Source organism: Botryllus schlosseri, chromosome 14, assembly GCF_051294905.1.
Source record: "Botryllus schlosseri isolate E-star chromosome 14, Bs_hap1, whole genome shotgun sequence".
NCBI lineage: Eukaryota > Metazoa > Chordata > Ascidiacea > Stolidobranchia > Styelidae > Botryllus > Botryllus schlosseri.
This window is the reverse complement of record NC_137249.1, coordinates 25493387-25510837: the sequence shown is the minus strand read 5'-3', so window position 1 is coordinate 25510837 and position 17451 is coordinate 25493387. Positions and strand designations below refer to the sequence as shown.

General features: G+C 40.1%; 1 protein-coding gene and 1 long non-coding RNA gene across 2 annotated transcripts in view; one reads left to right on the top strand and one right to left on the bottom strand.

Moving 5' to 3' along the window:
- Positions 1-17451, top strand: part of LOC145455462 (uncharacterized) — a 126391-nt gene that overhangs the window by 30099 nt on the left and 78841 nt on the right. The gene's annotated exons all lie outside the window — the stretch shown is intronic.
- The window catches only part of LOC145455468 (uncharacterized), a 175944-nt gene continuing 158658 nt past the window's right edge, over positions 166-17451 (bottom strand). The window contains exon 2 of the long non-coding RNA XR_013920344.1: positions 166-935. This is a non-coding gene — a long non-coding RNA (uncharacterized LOC145455468). The remainder of the gene's footprint in view (positions 936-17451) is intronic.

Here is a 17451-nt window from a genome sequence, read left to right as displayed (position 1 = left end):
CCGGAACATAATACCGTCGCTGGTTACCTATCTCTACTAATATCCAAACAAGGGAACTCTAGCGTAATGGTGACTTCCGCCACCTACAACGCTAGCGGCTTGGGTTCAATTACCAGAGGATTATCTGGGCTACTTTAGCCCAGTGTTACTCGATCCTAAGAGACAGAGAGAGAGAGTCTTTATTTTTCATCGAACCAAAATACATAACAAACGGCAGTGATGGTGGTACAGAAAATATGCGTACACAGTATTCGGTATTAGATAGGAATGATCGATAAGACCGTGAAGGTCATCTAGTCTGATCACACCAGCATTAAACAGGTACACTTGACTCAGAACAGTCTGGCTGTAAAAAAGTGTTTAGTTAGGAAAATAAAATAGAAAAAAAATTAAAAAATGGTAGCAAATGATCACTGAAGCAATGTCTGGGCGAGGTAGGGCAACAGTGTTAGTGTAACGACAAGAGGTGATCAAGTAGGGCTTTTTTGAATCTATTATAAGGCAATTCACGGATATGTGATGGCAATGCATTCCAGATGATAGGTCCCGAGTAGTCGATAGATCTCTTAGTTAGGTTGCTATTGGGTTGGGGTAAGTAGACGTTTCCTTTAGACGAAGATCTCGTGTAATGGGAATGGACATGTTTAGCAGGTATGAAAAAGTCATCAAACACAGGAGGGAGACTATTAGAAAAATATTTGGGAACAACTTTTGATACTTCGAAGCGATATAGTTCATCAACTCGCAAAATTCGATGCTTACGGTAGTAAGGCGATAAATTGGTACGTAATGGTACAGATGAAATCAGCCGTATCGCACGGTTTTGCAGGGTTCGAATTCTGCACAAAAATGTTGTACATGCATTTCCCCAAACTACGATTCCATATTGCAGATGCGAGTGGAAAAGAGAGAAGTAGATGGTTCGTAGTACTGATCTGGAAACCAAAGATTGGAGACGGGTCATTATTCCCACACACCGAGCTAGTTTTGATATTGTGCATTCAATATGCTGCTTCCAAGACAATTTGGAATCAATGGAGAAGCCGAGATATTTTGCTGAGTCACATATTGAGATTTGTTTATGATTGATGTTCACAGTGAAATTATGACTGGCATTATTTAAAACGAGCATCTCGGTCTTATCTGCATTCAAACTTAGTTTGTTTGCTTGCAGCCATCTCGACACTTTTGGGAGTTCCCTATTCACAGATGCATGCAAATCATCGACAGTGTTGGAGGTTATGAAGAGGTGAGTATCATCAGCAAATAGCGTTGTGCGGAATAAAGATGCATTAGCAATGTCGTTAAAGGGGCACTGCACTCAAAAAATGATGTGGTCTCAAATTGAAAAGCAGAACGAAAAAAAAATTTTGGCCGCAGCCGTTTTCTTCAGAACGCCACCGTAATGGAGCTGCAATTTATTGAAATTTCCAGAGTTGCAGCAGTCGCGGCTCCGGATAATCTCTTAACCCGTTACATGGCACGATGACTTCATCGTCGCACTTGGTCGACACGATTACGCAGAGGACGAACTTTAGATAGTTGTCAGTCGATGTTATGAATGACTCATGTCTTGCACACCAAGGCGGCGCTCAACGTACGGTGTTAGGTCAGGAGGATTTGTGTCTGGAGCTTGTCACGACTCTATAGTATTTGCCAGTTGAATGATACTGAGATGCCGTTACAGTTGTATATTGATGCAGATACAGCTGTCATTTTCAAGATGTATTATTGACTGCACAGTGCACAACCTTTGGACTAGTGGTCTTGCGGAAGATACAGACACATGATATTTGTTAGACATATTTGCTTCAGAACATCGGCTGACAACTATCTGAAGCTCGTCCTCTGCGTGACTGCGTAATCGCGTCGAGCAAGTGCGACGATGAAGTCATCGTGCCATGTAACGGGTTAAGAGATTATCCGGAGCCGCGACTGCTGCAACTCTGGAAATTTCAATAAATTGCAGCTCCATTACGGTGGCGTTCTGAAGAAAACGGCTGCGGCCAAAATTTTTTTTTCGTTCTGCTCTTCAATTTGAGACCACATCATTTTTTGAGTGCAGTGCCCCTTTAATATAAATGAGGAAAAAAGTCGGTCCAAGGACTGAGCCTTGTGGCACTCCACAAGTTATATCTCTGGTAGTCGTTCTTAATGTCCCCAGTTTAACAAATTGTTTGCGGTTTGCCAGGTAGCTTTCAAGTAGAGTTGCTGCAATACCCCTGATCCCATAGTGTTCTAGCTTGTATCTTAAGATTTTGTGGTTAACAGTGTCGAAAGCTTTGCGGAGATCGATAAAAATGCTGCAGCCACTTTCTTTTTGCTTGATGGTTTTGTAATAGTCCGTTACAATTGATAGTATTGCATGGTTGGTGTTGTGGTTGGATCTGAATCCATGCTGAGTCGGAGACAGTACTGCATTCAATTCAAAAAAGTTCTTAAGTCGGCAGTCAATCAGTTTCTCAAAAACTGTGGCAAGATTTGGCAAAACAGATATTGGTCGGTAGTTAGAAATTAGCTTTTTACAGCCTTTCTTAAACACTGGCATTACTCTGGCAGTTTTCAGTGCATCTGGGAAAATGCCTAGACGTATCGACTCATTAAAGAAAATGCATATAACATCACCAATAATATTAAAGACTAGCTTCAGAAAGTGAGTTGGGATGAGATCGGGTCCTACTGCTTTGTTACTTTTCATTTCAGATAATACGATCGCAACTTCTCCTTTGCTTGTCGGCTCAAGAAAAATGGATTTCTGAGGGCCAGGACTCAAGTACGAGAGAAAGTCATCGGAGGAGTTTGGTATTGAAGCTGCAAGATCCGGACCAATGTTGCAAAAATACTGATTGAACTTTTCTGCTACTGCAAGCTGGTCTTTGATAACGCTGCCATTCTCGAGTAGCTGGATGTCATCAGTACTCTTGGGAGCATTACCTTTAGTTAGGTTGATAATTTCTCCAATGGTTTTCCATGTGTTCTTGGGATCTTTGGAGCACTCTTCGAATCTTTTTTGGAAGAATGCTTTTTTGGCATTTTCTTTCATATGCGTCACTTGGTTTGCATATTTTTTGTACACTTTTTTGCCTTCGATGGTGCCTTGCAGATAGTAGTGCTTATGCATCCAATCCCTTGTTTTGATCGCAACCAGTATGTCATAACCAATCCAGGGTTTCGATTTCAAGCGCCTTGCATTGCGGTTGACTTTCCTAATTGGGAAAGATGTGTCGAGGGCTGCCCGCAGTTCCTCAATAAATTTTTCAAAATGGCAGTTGTAGTTGTCAGTTGTGAGTGGAGGAATTTTGTAGTTGTTGAAGGTATTGCTGACAATTTCAATATACTCCTCTATACCGCGTGGGTTTAAGGGCGTTCTAGATTCAAATTCTTTAGCACAATGTGGCACGGCCAATTTCATGTGACAGATGGTGGGATAGTGATCAGTCATACTGTGTTGGAGCACAAAAGGGGACAGGTGATATTGATGAGTGTTGCAGTAGAAGTGATCTAGTAGAGTTTTGGATTGATCAGTTATTCTTGTGGGTTCAGTAATTATCTGAGCTATTCCATAAGAATCAAGCATTTCACGGTACCTTGTGTTAAAGTTGGTGGTCTTCAGCAAATCAATATTTATGTCTCCCATAATAAATATTTGTTCGTTAGCGTTTCCAGAATATTTGAGAATTCGTCAAGAAAAGTCTCTTGCTTTGTTCCTGGGTGTTTGTAGATGACTGCCACTGTGAGAGCTTTTTGTACATGTACTCTGACAAATATATATTCTACGCCTTCGGTTTCAAATTTTACGTCGGGAATCATGTCATATCTCAGACCTTCGTTGATGTATAGTCCAACACCTCCAGCGTTCGTTTTAGATGGCGAGTGTAAAAAGTTGAAACCTGTCAGGTTAACATTAGTCGTTGGATGTTCTTTCAACTTGGTCTCAGAGATTCCGATGATGGTTGGTGAGCAATTGAACATTTCAAACAGGGGGGTAATTTCATCTAGATGAGCTTGGAGGGATCTTGTGTTTAAGTGTGCAAGTAAAATTCCTTGAGATGATGGGATATCACTACTATTCGTTGAATTGATAGATCTGCAGTTGCTCACGTTGAAAAAGTTTTGAGCCATTTTTTAGTGTGGGTTGCGTTTGCAGTGAGAGAGCAGTATAGCAGTTTCTAATTGAGTTTATCGAGGTCATCCTTTGACTCAATGTGGATTCTGGGTGCACCATCATTCTTTTTCATGTAGATATTTCCATTTGCAGTCCAGAGGTATTTGAAGCTTTTTTTTTTGTTTCGCAGCTCGCGCCTAAGTCGCCGATAAGCGCAGAGAGAGACTAGTTGAAGGACCGGAACTATAGAGATTGTACAATCGTACAATATCTATACCGGAACAAAGAATCGAATGAAAACGAGAAAGTAAGCGCTGTCTGAAAATGGAAGACGCCACAAGATCAAGATCGAACCTACACGAAGCTGAGGTGGAAACCGGATTGAGATACTATGGTCTTCCGGCACCCTGATGTCTGTTCTGTTCATTACATCATATTATGTCCTGTATATCGCATTTTACGTGTGTGTATTTGAAAATGTATGACCCGACGATAATCACTACGAAATTGAATTACAAGCGCCGTGATCAAATTTCAAATACAACGTGCATTCTATAAGACCCGAAAGATCCTCCAATCGCCAATCCAATCTGTCAATTTTATGAAGTATATACTTCATAAAATTGACAGATTGGATTGGCGATTGGATCCACGTAGGTAGACTACGAGTAGTAAGAAAACTCTGGCAGTTATCGCAGTTGCTCTCTATCACAATACCATCAAATTACTCCTGCATGAACTGAACACTGATTATTTCGCATTCGTCTCTATGATGATCTCCCGATTCTTTCGCTATACAGCGCGACTGTAGACTTTTGTCCTTGCTAGCTGTAGTTTTTGTATATTTCTTGTTGATCCTAATGTGTAATTGTATTGCAACGTGTCTGTAATACCATCGAGATGCCTTCTTCAGTCAATGAAAAGGAATTGGTCGTTGTACACGAGGTACAGAATACAGCCATCCACAACGCGATATATCCCGGGTTACGATATATATCTTCGTCTTCTAGCAGACGTGCTGGAAATATAGAGATGACAACAGGGCGAGTTGAACCAGTGTCCAAATACCAGGTCTAATATCAGTTCAGTTCGGTTTATTAGCATTTTTTATCAGTACAATGCACCACAAAAATTGCTTTTGGGAGAAGACGGCGAATATTTATTGTTAAGTCTGCAAAGCAGAGGTAGCATAGCAGAGATGCGGTACTTGGCTTAAATTTTTCTTCGGGTGGTACCATCGCATAGCAGTGGACAATGTTGGACTGGAAATCATTGCACTGCACAATGTACGGCGTGCTCACTGCTCATGCTCACGCAACGTGTACTGTGTCTTTGAGATTCACTGTGTGCTGCCATACAAACAATAAGCCCATTTACATGGTCAAGTCGTCTTGCAGCCAAGTCGTCTTGGAGCGACGTCATGAGACGGCTTGCCTAAGTGATCGAGTTTACATGGTCATGTTTATCGCAGCTCGAGTGATACACAGCACTGTGGGATTCAGCTCGGGAATATGCTACGGCAGTTGAGATATCCAGAAATACCTTCAACACAATTCTAGAATGACCAAATACGCCGTGTTTATATTCTTTCCGATTGTGAGTTGTGCAAGTTATATTGTTGGCTGTACTCGCTTCATAAGTTGTAACGCTGAACAAATAAGACCACGTGCATATTATAAAAGCAGTATCATGTACTGATAGAGCTTTCATATTCACCCATTTGAAATACGTGCCGGTTTCGTGAAATATGAACATGAAATGTTGGTATGTTGCTGTAGTCTGGATTCGTTTTCAAGTACCGGTACTGTTCAAGTCGTCTCCAAGCGACTCTGCGGAACGGATTGAGCTCAAGACGGATTGAAGCCGTCTGCCTTTTTCTCTTTTTCAAAAACGAGAGAGTCGGATTGACGAGTCAGCTTCGAAGCTGACCCAAACGGCCATGTAAATGGGCTTAATGTATTAGATATATTTAAGAGCATGGCGCTATATTGTGTACCGATAACCTGAACACATAAACAGCCGAAATCCGTCAATACTCAATAATAGAGCCCGACCGATTATCGGCTTGCCGATAATATCGAGTCGATATCACGCTTGGAGAGAAATATCGGTATCGGCCATTGAAGGTAAAAAAATATCGGCCATTTTCGTGACGTCACAATATGGTGGCAGGGAGTCAGAGAAGTCAATAGAAGACGTGAGGACGGTAAATTATAAAAATAAATGGCCAAGCTGCATATAATGCATACTGCATACAGGCAGTAGGCGTGCCTATCTGAAAAATATTTTTGATAACTAACCACCGTTATGCCCCACTGACTTCGTGGGAATCCCCCTGCAGTAATCGATCACCATGAAGACAGAGAGCAGCTGGATGGATAGTTGTCTGCAGAAGATTTCAATCAGTAAGAAAAATGAGAACTTCAATCATGCTGGACTGACCCTCGTGATGATAGAGAAAAGCGTCGCGTCGAAATGTTTCTCTGAAGATAGTGCTATTGGTTCGGTATCAAGACCAACAGAGCTATTTATACCAGTAATGTATGAAGTCGTCTGACTGAGGCCTGCGGGGCCACCATGATAGGAAATATGCGAGCATAGAGGGAAAGAAAATCAAGCAAACGTGGAGTAAAGCCAATAATTGATACGAAAATATTTGATTCCATGCTGACATTGGCCAACTATTAATGATCAATTGATTGTTGAAATGCTGGTCATGGTCAAGGCCTAAGGGCAAGGGGATGGGTGGAGCAGTTGCAGATGTGGACAATTTGAGTTGATTTGGTCATCCTCTTTCAGCTATTTGTTAATGGTGTGCTGAAGGCTCCAGGTACACTGCCAGAAGAATATCAATATTTAGTGAAACCTTGAAGGAAAGATCCCCTGCAAGGGAGCGGTGGAATCGAAATGAAGACAGATTTCCAATTCTTGCTGTGCCACTAACTATGGTACCAAGTGGAAGACTGTGTTTAGTACTATATACATCATTTATGGAAGACCACAGAAGTTCACTCTTTGGAGAAAGGGCCGAGAAATTGTGCTTCGCGAAGTGTAATCTGCAACTGCTGGATTGGTGCTTTTTTGATATATTTTTATAGCCCCTAAATCATTTATTTCATGTTCAAGCATATCAATGGCTTTAAAGTTGTTGAAATAAATGCTCTGAGGTGTTAAATATGGGCCTTGAGCTAGATTCCACATCTTTTGAATATCGGCTGAATATATCGGGGTTATCGGTGGAGGTACTGGATATCGGTGTTATCGGTATCGGCTCAGAAATCCAATATCGGTCGGGCTCTACTCAATAATGCCAGTATATGCAGTATGTTGGTTTTTAATAGTTACGTCACACATAACATTTATTTCGGAAAGTTACGTCATCCGGTTCCGGACGAATAGCCACTGCCTCCTGGAAAAGTAGTCTGCAGAATATCATTTCATCATCATCATCATTGGTTTATTAGCAATTTTATCAGTTCAATACACCACAAAAATGCGATACAATGAAAAGATAGGAAGATGTCGAAGCGACAAGGAGTAGTCTATGGAATCTGACACCCACCTTGGCCTAGGCGATGTAAAGAGGAGGCATGCACACTGAATGAAAGTAAAGAAGATAGTATAGAAAAAAGAATGCGACAAGAAATAGGGCGGCATGTCATGGGAAGCGAGATCAATAGGTCAGTCGTGGTCCGGTAATCTTGAGGATGAACTGTATTTATTTAGTAGTAATTGCTTGTATTTCGACTTGAATGTGGACATGCTCGTCGACTGTCGGATGGCCGGCGGGATACTGTTCCACACATCAGGTCCGGCATATTTGATGGAGCGATGATCTTTTCGGTCGATCATATGATATTTGGAAGACGTGGACGCGCGTGTGTTGTACTTGTGCGCTTTTGATTCAGAGGTAAAGAAGTCATTGAAATATTCGGGGCAACGACCGCAGTGAAACTGATACATAAACTTGGCGATTTCTAGTTTCCGCATATCTTCTATGTTTAGGACGCCGAATCTCTTCAGCAGCGACTTATTGGATGGGCAGCCAGGCCCCTTTGGGGCCCTAGCTATGATTCGGAGTACTTTATGCTGTAGTTTCTGCAGTGGCTTGAGTGCAGTTCACCAGCATGATTTATCCTGCTTCCGCTGCAGTAAATCAGTACCCCCATGAGTGTTGTGTGTTGTGGAAAATTATGCTATGTACATTGTACATTTGCTGCTGTGAGGTCCTACAACATATAAAAATCATGCGTTTGAATTACAATGAAGTTGATGAAACTTCAGTCCAGGCAGCCTCATCTATTCTGTTTTCAATGAAAGAGGTTGCAGAAGAGACGTCAGTGTCAAAAGCTGTTGCAAAAGAATAGACCGTACAAGTCATCAGTCACGGCATCTTGTTCTGACAATTCAACAATTCGGAAAAGGGGATAGCTGAATCTACAGAGATAAGCCCGTTATTGAAAGAAGCATACTCTATAGTTGATAGTGTAAAGCAACCATCATTCCAATTATAAATCCTGAACTCTCAGCACTGTCGGATATTGAAAGCATGGCGTCATTTGTGTACTTCCAACTGAAAGACTTGGCTATCAGGCTTAGTTGTAAGACAACTATCTCATATTACCGGTACTTCAACAAAACAGGACTATTCTCGGTTGCTCACTACATGGACTCTTATTATACGTATCTGATTATATGATACCTATTATGTTGGTAGCACAACGAACTTTGCTACAACCTTCAAGATTTTCAAGTACAAACTCGATGATCAAAAATGACCAAGGCTCACAAGCTCATATTTGTGTTTTACAATTCTTGGATATGGTAATGCTATTTGTATCAATTTGGTTTACACCATAGTATTTTGCTTTTTGTCTCAGTCCCATACATGGGTTTCTCAAATAGCACGTTGACATTCCTTCTTCCTAAGAATTAATGTGTAATAATGAGCATGCATAAATCCGTTGCTTAGAATGTTATAATCCAATGTTTATGTGCTTACCATACTATTTATTTTTGGGTCGGGCAAAAAAATATTCGAGAACCTTTGCTTTATAGACTATATACGCTTTGCTACTTCAGTTTATAACCGTTCCATTTTATTCAACAAAATAACGGTAACAATACAACTGATACATCCTTTAATTGTCAATGATCAGAGAGGATGAGATCTATAGTTGGTATTATTAGTATTATAACTGCTACAATACTACTGGTACACTGTTTAATTGTCAATCATCAGAAAGGATGAGATCTAGTTGGTATTATTAGTATTTTATCATTTAAAAAACCAACAGATAGTGATGAGATTGAAGAATAGGAAGGTATTGGAAGGACATTAAGTCTTTCAACCAGACAGCTATTTGGTTAGGGTAATAATATATCTAGAAAGGGTTTGTGTTGAACCCAGTCCAACCTGGTGTAGTATTGGGCGCTAAATGGCGAAAATGATAATGATAGAACCATTGCAGTTGGTGATAAGGATAGAATCATAATTTCAGCACTTCCATCACGAGGACAAGACGCCAAGAAATAGCATCATTTCGTCATCTAACAGCTATTTGATATCCATATGGATGATTTAAGTTGATATGGATAGTTTCACCATCCTCGTTGTATGTCAAGAGACGAAATTAGGTCGATGTTTAGTCCAGTCCCATAGTAAAGTATATAGCAACAAAACAGATTTGGGTCGAGTAACCTTTGGCGCCACCGCGTGTTCAAAATGAAGTGGAACAGCCCCATTGTTTTGCGTAAGCGAATGTAGCATTTCTGGCAATCCAAAAGTTATCTTCCAGAGCGCGGAAGTTACTGAATCCGGTCTTGATCGAAAGCTATTGTCGCACTGATTCCAACGATATGAATAAAAATATGGTCAAAATTTTCCGAAGCTCATCACTGGTATGAACTACAACGATTAGCATCCGCAGACAGGTTTCTGCGCCTATAATCGGCAGCGCAGGATTCAGACTGCCGCGCAGAAACACCTCCTAAAGGAGGACGTATGGTAACCCTAGCGTATGATTAATTGCCCAGCAAACACAAAACCGTAAAAGGATCATCCGGGATCATCTCGATTCGGTTCTGATTTTCTAAGTGTCGAGGGAATGTCTAAAATACGTAGTAGGATGGTCTTGTGGTTATATTCAATCAGAATAAATTCATACTCAATGTTGTCCCATCTCATGCATTAGGCTTCGTTATATCCGGTAGTTAACCTAATAATGCAAATTTTCTATCTCTCGCGGGTATGACTAAAATACGTAGAAAGGATGACTTTGTCGGTACATTCAATCACGATGAATTCCTATCCGGTTTTGTTCGATCTCATGCGGTAGCTTCGTTCTATCCATTAGAAAACAATGTTCTGCCTTCGTTTTATTGCTTGAGGATATCACCGGTGTTGTATATTCGTGTTGTTGCTCTAAGGTCGAACAGTTTTGTTTTCTTCTGATATATATGATCTTCATTATATATATATTCGCTCTTTCGGTAATCTCGCATGTTCAACGAGTATGGCTAATAGTTTTATTCAGAGAATAACTAAATAAGTGAGATGTTGTACGTTCAGGATTATGATTATCGATGCGTGACTTCTAGAATATTTCGGCGATTCAAATTTCACGTCATCGCGCCGGACAAAGATTTGACTCGCAACAGGTCGCACCCAGGCATAGTTCGCTCTTTCTGTATGGTAAATGCCGTAAATATATGGGAATTGTGACTGACTGAGGTAGCGGGTTAAAGGTATATACGCAGTAGCATATAGCTTATGGGGTATTTCGAATTGCCTGTAGTATATGACGCCTAGAGCTGTTTGACTTTCTGCAAAACAGGTGTAGACAACTATAGAACAGTTTCAGCTTTTCCAGGTTAGAATTAGAGCTAAACCGTTTTTTCCGAATTAGATTACAATTATATTGCTGGCATTTCGCTCTAATTAAGTGAAATTAGACCACTATAATTATCTAGTTGTCCAAGTCGCTTCAAACATCTGAATTACCGGTACCTATACCTACGGCATATCATACGGTAATATTTATGCTTGAATTTTCTAGGTATATAAGTCAATATAGATACATACCTGTAGAACACCGATTCGTGATTTTATAAAAGTTGGTGCAAGAATGGACATTTCCAACTTGGTGTTGATTAATGGAGCAAAATTTGATATTTGAGTGCAATTATACCTCGAATCCAGTGACAAGATTATTAATCGTTGAAACCAAACGCAGCTTGTATTTATGTTGGCCCAGAGAATTTGGCTAGCCAGACCATATTGATAGAATATGGTCACAGTAAGATAATATTTTGGGCTAATTTACATGAACTTTCCAACATTTGATTTGATATGTCCGCTAAAACAGTTGTTATTCTGCTTTCGAATAAGACCTAAATTGCTGGTTTCAATGGTAACTGTGTTTGTCAAAGGCTGTAAAGGTAATTTCTTTTCCATGTTGGATGTTTGTTTGTGGTGTTCATGGTGGTGGTTCGACTACACTGGTCATTTTACACCAGGCCGGTTCTTATTATTATCATTCCGTGTCTGCCCGATTACCAGTGAACTCGGCACTTAGTGAATTCGGCCGCACAAACTCGGCACTTGGTGAATTCGGCCGGAATAGCGGTACCGGTCACCATGATTGGTTACTGGAATGTTTGCCGGTGAACTTGGCACTTTACGTGGTTGTCAATGTTGTACGGGGGTCAGGGCATGCGTAGATCACACAGTCAATGCGTGATTAGATCACAGATTGCGTAATCGCGGGAAATAACGCGACGCTCTTCACTTGGTGAACTCGGCCCTTGGAGGAATTGGCACTAGAACACCTTCGCATTAGAAATGCATTTAATATGAATGAACATTGAACAGTATCAAAAAGGAAATTTAAACGTGTCGTGGCTCGCGGTAGATCTCGTAATCTTGGGATCTGTCAACCCTGTTATCGAGACACCCTAACTCCAGAGTGGAATCGTCTCTCCAAAGGCAAAAAATAGTTTATTTTGACGTTATCATGCGAAACATTTGTTAATGAGGGACACTGGCTTGTCGTGATCGATAAACGAAGAAGCGCCGCTTGATCTTCCACGGTTTCGATCTCACATACAACGCCAAGATCCATCTTCTCAAAACTTACACGACACAGGCCTGTCACTCGCGCCATCGATTCCAAGCAGACCGCGCGTGGTCGGTATATGAGCGCTGCGTTATTTCCCGCGGCTATGCAATCCGTGATCTAATCACGCCGTGACTGCATGATCTACGGATGCCCTGACCTCCTTACAAGATTGACGAATCACTTGATAATACTATTATTAGTTTAATAATTCATATTAATAGCTGTTAATACACTTCATTACAAAATTTCCCGAGGGCCGAATTCACCAAGTGCCGAGTTCATCGGCAACCATCTGCCCACTTATAGCACGGCCCACTCCTAGGCTTTTTAAGACATGGCTATGCGGATCAGATGGCGAGGAGGAGCCTAGATAAACGGCCAACACTTCGGTAGGAATTATGGAGTCGACGTGTCAGGCTCGGACCCGCAATTCATTGGTGTTTAGCTATAATGGAATGTACCACTACGTTACCTCGCCATACCTTGTAAAATAGGACCGTATCATTTGGCATTTCGTGTGGCAATTGACTTTTGTGTGGAAAATTGTGTGTTTCAGAACTTATCAGAAACTTTTATTCCGCCATAGATTGTATATGATAAAACGATATCGGAATTGATCCTAGAATAATTCAAAAGCCACTCACCACAAAGGAGGATTTAAAGAAGTTTGATGACATATTGAATGAAAGCAAAAGCCTTTGCAAGATATGTGGTATGTTGAATCTGTTTTGTTATTTTTAAATACTTTGTTGTGCCGATAGCAGACGGTATATATAAACGTAAGATGTGGAAGCTATCCAGGTGTTATGTTTATTATTTTTAGAAATTCAGTCAGTCAAAGTGGACAATCGTATTGCTTGGATTATATTTAGGCTTATTTTAGCATCTTTGAGATGCAACTCTGAACGTGGACGGTCATGAACAGTCAACTAATTCTGTTCCTATATTGACGTATCAGACATTTGCACTCGTACCGTTGACGGCGACAATATTGGTCATTCAGCAAGATGCATCCTGAAGAAGGTTCCCAGTCTGGTGTAGTTATTGCAGAGTCGGAAAGAATGGGAAATACGCTTTCATCAACCTCTGTTTGAACAAGATCACATATAGTAAGAGACATTCATGATATGCTGCAAATGTGACTGTGTTCTTTGTCTAGTCACCCCACTCATGTAATTATTGAGGCTTCATGCCAGGGTTGTAACCAAGTCACAAGGCTCCGAGTCGCAAGTCAATCTCACTTTTATAGTTTTGACTCGAGTCATTTTCAATTCACCACCGGGTCAAGTCCGAGTCCAAGTCAGCGAGCAGAGGTCCAAGTCCGAGTTATGGTATTATGACTCGAGCCAGAGTCTAAGTCATTGTGTTATCTGCTCAGTTTCCAATTTAAGTCTTGTTAAACCAACTTTTTATATTTTTTTTTGTGATATCGAGTGGGTCGCATTTATAATATACGAATTTTCCTTACTTTTAGCAGTTTTACCAGTATCGATAGACGAAATCCCAATAGCGATTTGCTGTACTATTCTTTGAAATAACCATGAAATGTCGGTCTTGGCCGTCTGAGTCTCAAGTCATGCGCAATGAGTCGAGTCATTTCCGTACTTTGAGAAGATGACCCGAGTCAAGTCGAGTCAACAGAAAATCGTGACTCGAGTCTTACAACCCTGCTTCATGCAATGAGCATTTACTTTGAAGATAAATAGTAATTAAATAACTGGTTGGTGGTACAAAATTTTAATACTGCTTTCAAAAGTACCTTCATGATAAACGTTATTGAAACCCGAAGAACTTTTCGCGTGCCAATTAAAGAGCTACCGGCACGATAAAGGAAGCAAAACAGAGTTTAATTCAAAACCAGATGGAGAATTATGACGCATTAATGTCGAATTTAGAAATAACATCAATGGAGCCAGAACACAGCAACAATGCAGTGTATAATAACAGTTGCGTAAAACAGTATCACAGCGTGACACAATTCTTTAATTATTTATTATAGTGGTGCCCACCGTAAATACTATTTTATTCAAATCCAAATTTTTCGATGGCAATAACTCCGCTTCCACTTGTTTGAATCGAACCAAATTTGATGAACATCGTTTCTATACATAACCTAACACTTTCATGGGGTGAACAAAAGATTTTTCAATTTTTTCTATTTATTTTTAAATAATAAATAAAAACTTTCTTTTCCTGTAGCAATGCGGCTACTGTTTGGAATTGAACCAAATTTGGTGTGTAGGCTTGAATTAGGTAACCTAACAATTTTATCAAGTAGCCAGAACGATTTGAGAAAAAAAGTCATTTTTAAGAGCCCTAACGTCCATGTCAGAGAAACGTTTTAGGGTAGGCCTACTCACATGTCTCGCAGCGTTCTCTTCTACATAATTGTCAATTGCGATACAAACTGTTCGCTTGTACTGGTAAAGCCATCCAACTTCGAATTGTAAAATGCTGGGAGTCTTGATGTCAAATTTTTGAAAGGTGCACTTTGAGAAATTTCGGAATCTGTCAAATTATACAAAAATTTTTAGCAAATTCTTTGACATATTTCATCTATTTGGGACTCGATCAACGTAAAAGAATTGGCAATTATTTTATACAATATATTGTATTTGTAGTTGAAGTATAGTAATAATTCTTATGGTTACCGCACTTGTAACGATTCACGGCCATAACTGGAATAATTAGAATGATGTAACTTTCAAATTGTCATGCATTTTGCAACAACATTGTTCTCAATTTTCAAGGTGCTGACCATTGGAGGAAGAATCACCATTAAGCCGGGAATTCCCGATCCGTAAACGCGACCGACTGTTTCTCTCCTCAAGCGGAAGCGACAGAGAAGAGAAAAAAGGAGCAGAAATAGCAAGAGTGTGACAAGTCGCGTCCGTTCGCTATAATGCGTATTTCCATCCGCGAAGCGCGAAGTAGTAGGTGGGAAAACTAATGGGCGTTTGGTTAGCGCTTATATAAGGTTGACTCCAGCGCTGTATTTGCTAAATGTTGCGGTGAAATAGGGGTGGTGTCATTTGGTATCAATATTGACTATTAAAAGACCATTTGTTAGTGGTCATGGATTTGTTCGGCCAGTATGCAGTAATTTCTGATGGTCACTTCCCGGGCTTCTGTTCTCTAACCCCTCATGCTTGTTATTCTGCTTCTAGTAAGACTGTCGATTCTAATGTTTTATCGTATCATTTGTCGGAGGTTTCGCTCGCTTTATTTACAACATTTTGCTCTCTGCTAGGTCAATTACTGGCTGAGTATCACTACAGCCTATGAAACTGCACTAATTCTCATTTTAATGTCTTGCTGGTTATCTTGCTGTCAATTCTAATAATTTGTTAATGTCTATACCAGTGCCGCCACTCAAATGTTTTGTTCTCTGTACACAATATTGTTAGGTCTTCAGCTTTCCAGGCAGAGTATCATTCCACTTTCTAGACTTGAGTATATATCTCTCCAACTAGCTGCCAAATAACTGATTCGTTTGGATTGTTGAATTGATCATTTTTGACAGAATGTGACGAAATTTTAGTCAAGAATTCATTTTGTGTTAGTGGCTGTTTTCAAAGATTGCTGAAGTAGTCAGCGTTGATCTTGATAATCAAGTAGAAGTGGCGATTGAAGTCAGTTCTCTAGTCATATAATAATAAAAAATATAATAAAAAAAAAACTTGAAAACTTGAGTAATCTTGAATAAACTTGAAAACTTGAGTAATCTTGAATAATCAAATCCATTTTATTAAGTATGGGCGAAAAAAATGTAGGAGTCATTCGTTACTCGCTACCTCTGCCATTTTCGCAGTACGAACGTCTTAGCTATTAATCGTCATTTTCATTTTATTTCTGCAGGGTGTTGAAAAGAAAAGGCCGCAGGGTTATTTATCCAGCTCATCAGAAGATGAAACCTGATGATACGGACTGTTTTCAGTTTCTTTCTTCGGGCATTCGTTCGTTTGTTCGTTTCATTTTTTACAACGGCATTATTGCCAATTCGTTTACAATTAAATTACCACAAATGTGATTAATATGTAGTAGATAATGTGGTATGTGTACGCAGCCGTGATCAGGTTATGCCCAGTAGTAGAAAATAGGTTATTATATCAGGATCTTCTTGTAATGTAGGATCTACATTCTACTCACCATGTTTAAAGGCTGTAGCATCTGCATAATATTTACATTATTGAAGGACGTGGAAAAGACATTGAATTGAGTCGACACAAAATCCCCCTTTCTACGACCTGCCGAGATCTAATATCTACTATATCGGGCTCGGCTTTCTACATCTTAGGTCTGTACTGTGTTTACTGGGTGTGAATTCCGTTAGCGAGTTGCAATTATATTGCCTACCCTTTTCAGAGTTGAATTAATGTGACCCACATAAGTTTCCGAGGGCTACACTGATCCTAATATACTCTTCTGATCATATGCTGCTAGATCAGTATTTCCTAATCTTTTTCGACTCATCGCTCCCCTATCAAGCTTGACACAAATTTTCGACCAATTTATTTATGAAAATGAGGACAAATAAACTAGGCTTACCATATTTCGGAAATGAAAAAAGAGGACACTTTTTCAGAAATTTCAGACATGCAAAACTGGAGAAGAATTCTCAAAAACCGGTAAATTTCACCCGCTTCATGATCGGTTGACTAAAAAAAAAAAAAGGTCATCACTTCCGCTCAGAAACACGTTTTTCACTCCTCATTGCTAGGTGGATGACTAGAAAAAAAAAAAAAAAAAAAGGTCTTCACTTCCGCTCAGTGCTCAAAAACACGTTTTTCACTCCCCATTGCTAGGTGGATGACTGAAAAAAAAAAAAGGTCTTCATTTCGCTCAGAGCTGGAATCACCGCTTTTCCCTCCGAAATACCCGCCGGAGCTTCACTTCTGCGCTAATTTGCGGCATATCACTCGCAATTTCCTCTATATCTGACCTAAATTTTCAAAAAAGAGGACAAAATCTCAAAAAAGAGGACAAAAGGGCGTCCTCCGACGACACTTTCAAAAAAGTCAAAAAAGAGGACAAATCCTCTTAAAAGATGACGTATGGTAAGCCTAATATAAACGGGAAATATATTCGCTTAACTCTGAAAAAGGGGGCATTTCCTCTGGTAGGCGCCATGAAAACCAGTTTCCCTATCTACTTATTGTTGAGCTGATCGTTTTTACAGGCAACTTTCGCGTTAAATGTAGAATAAGCCGCCTCTTGTTTGTTTTT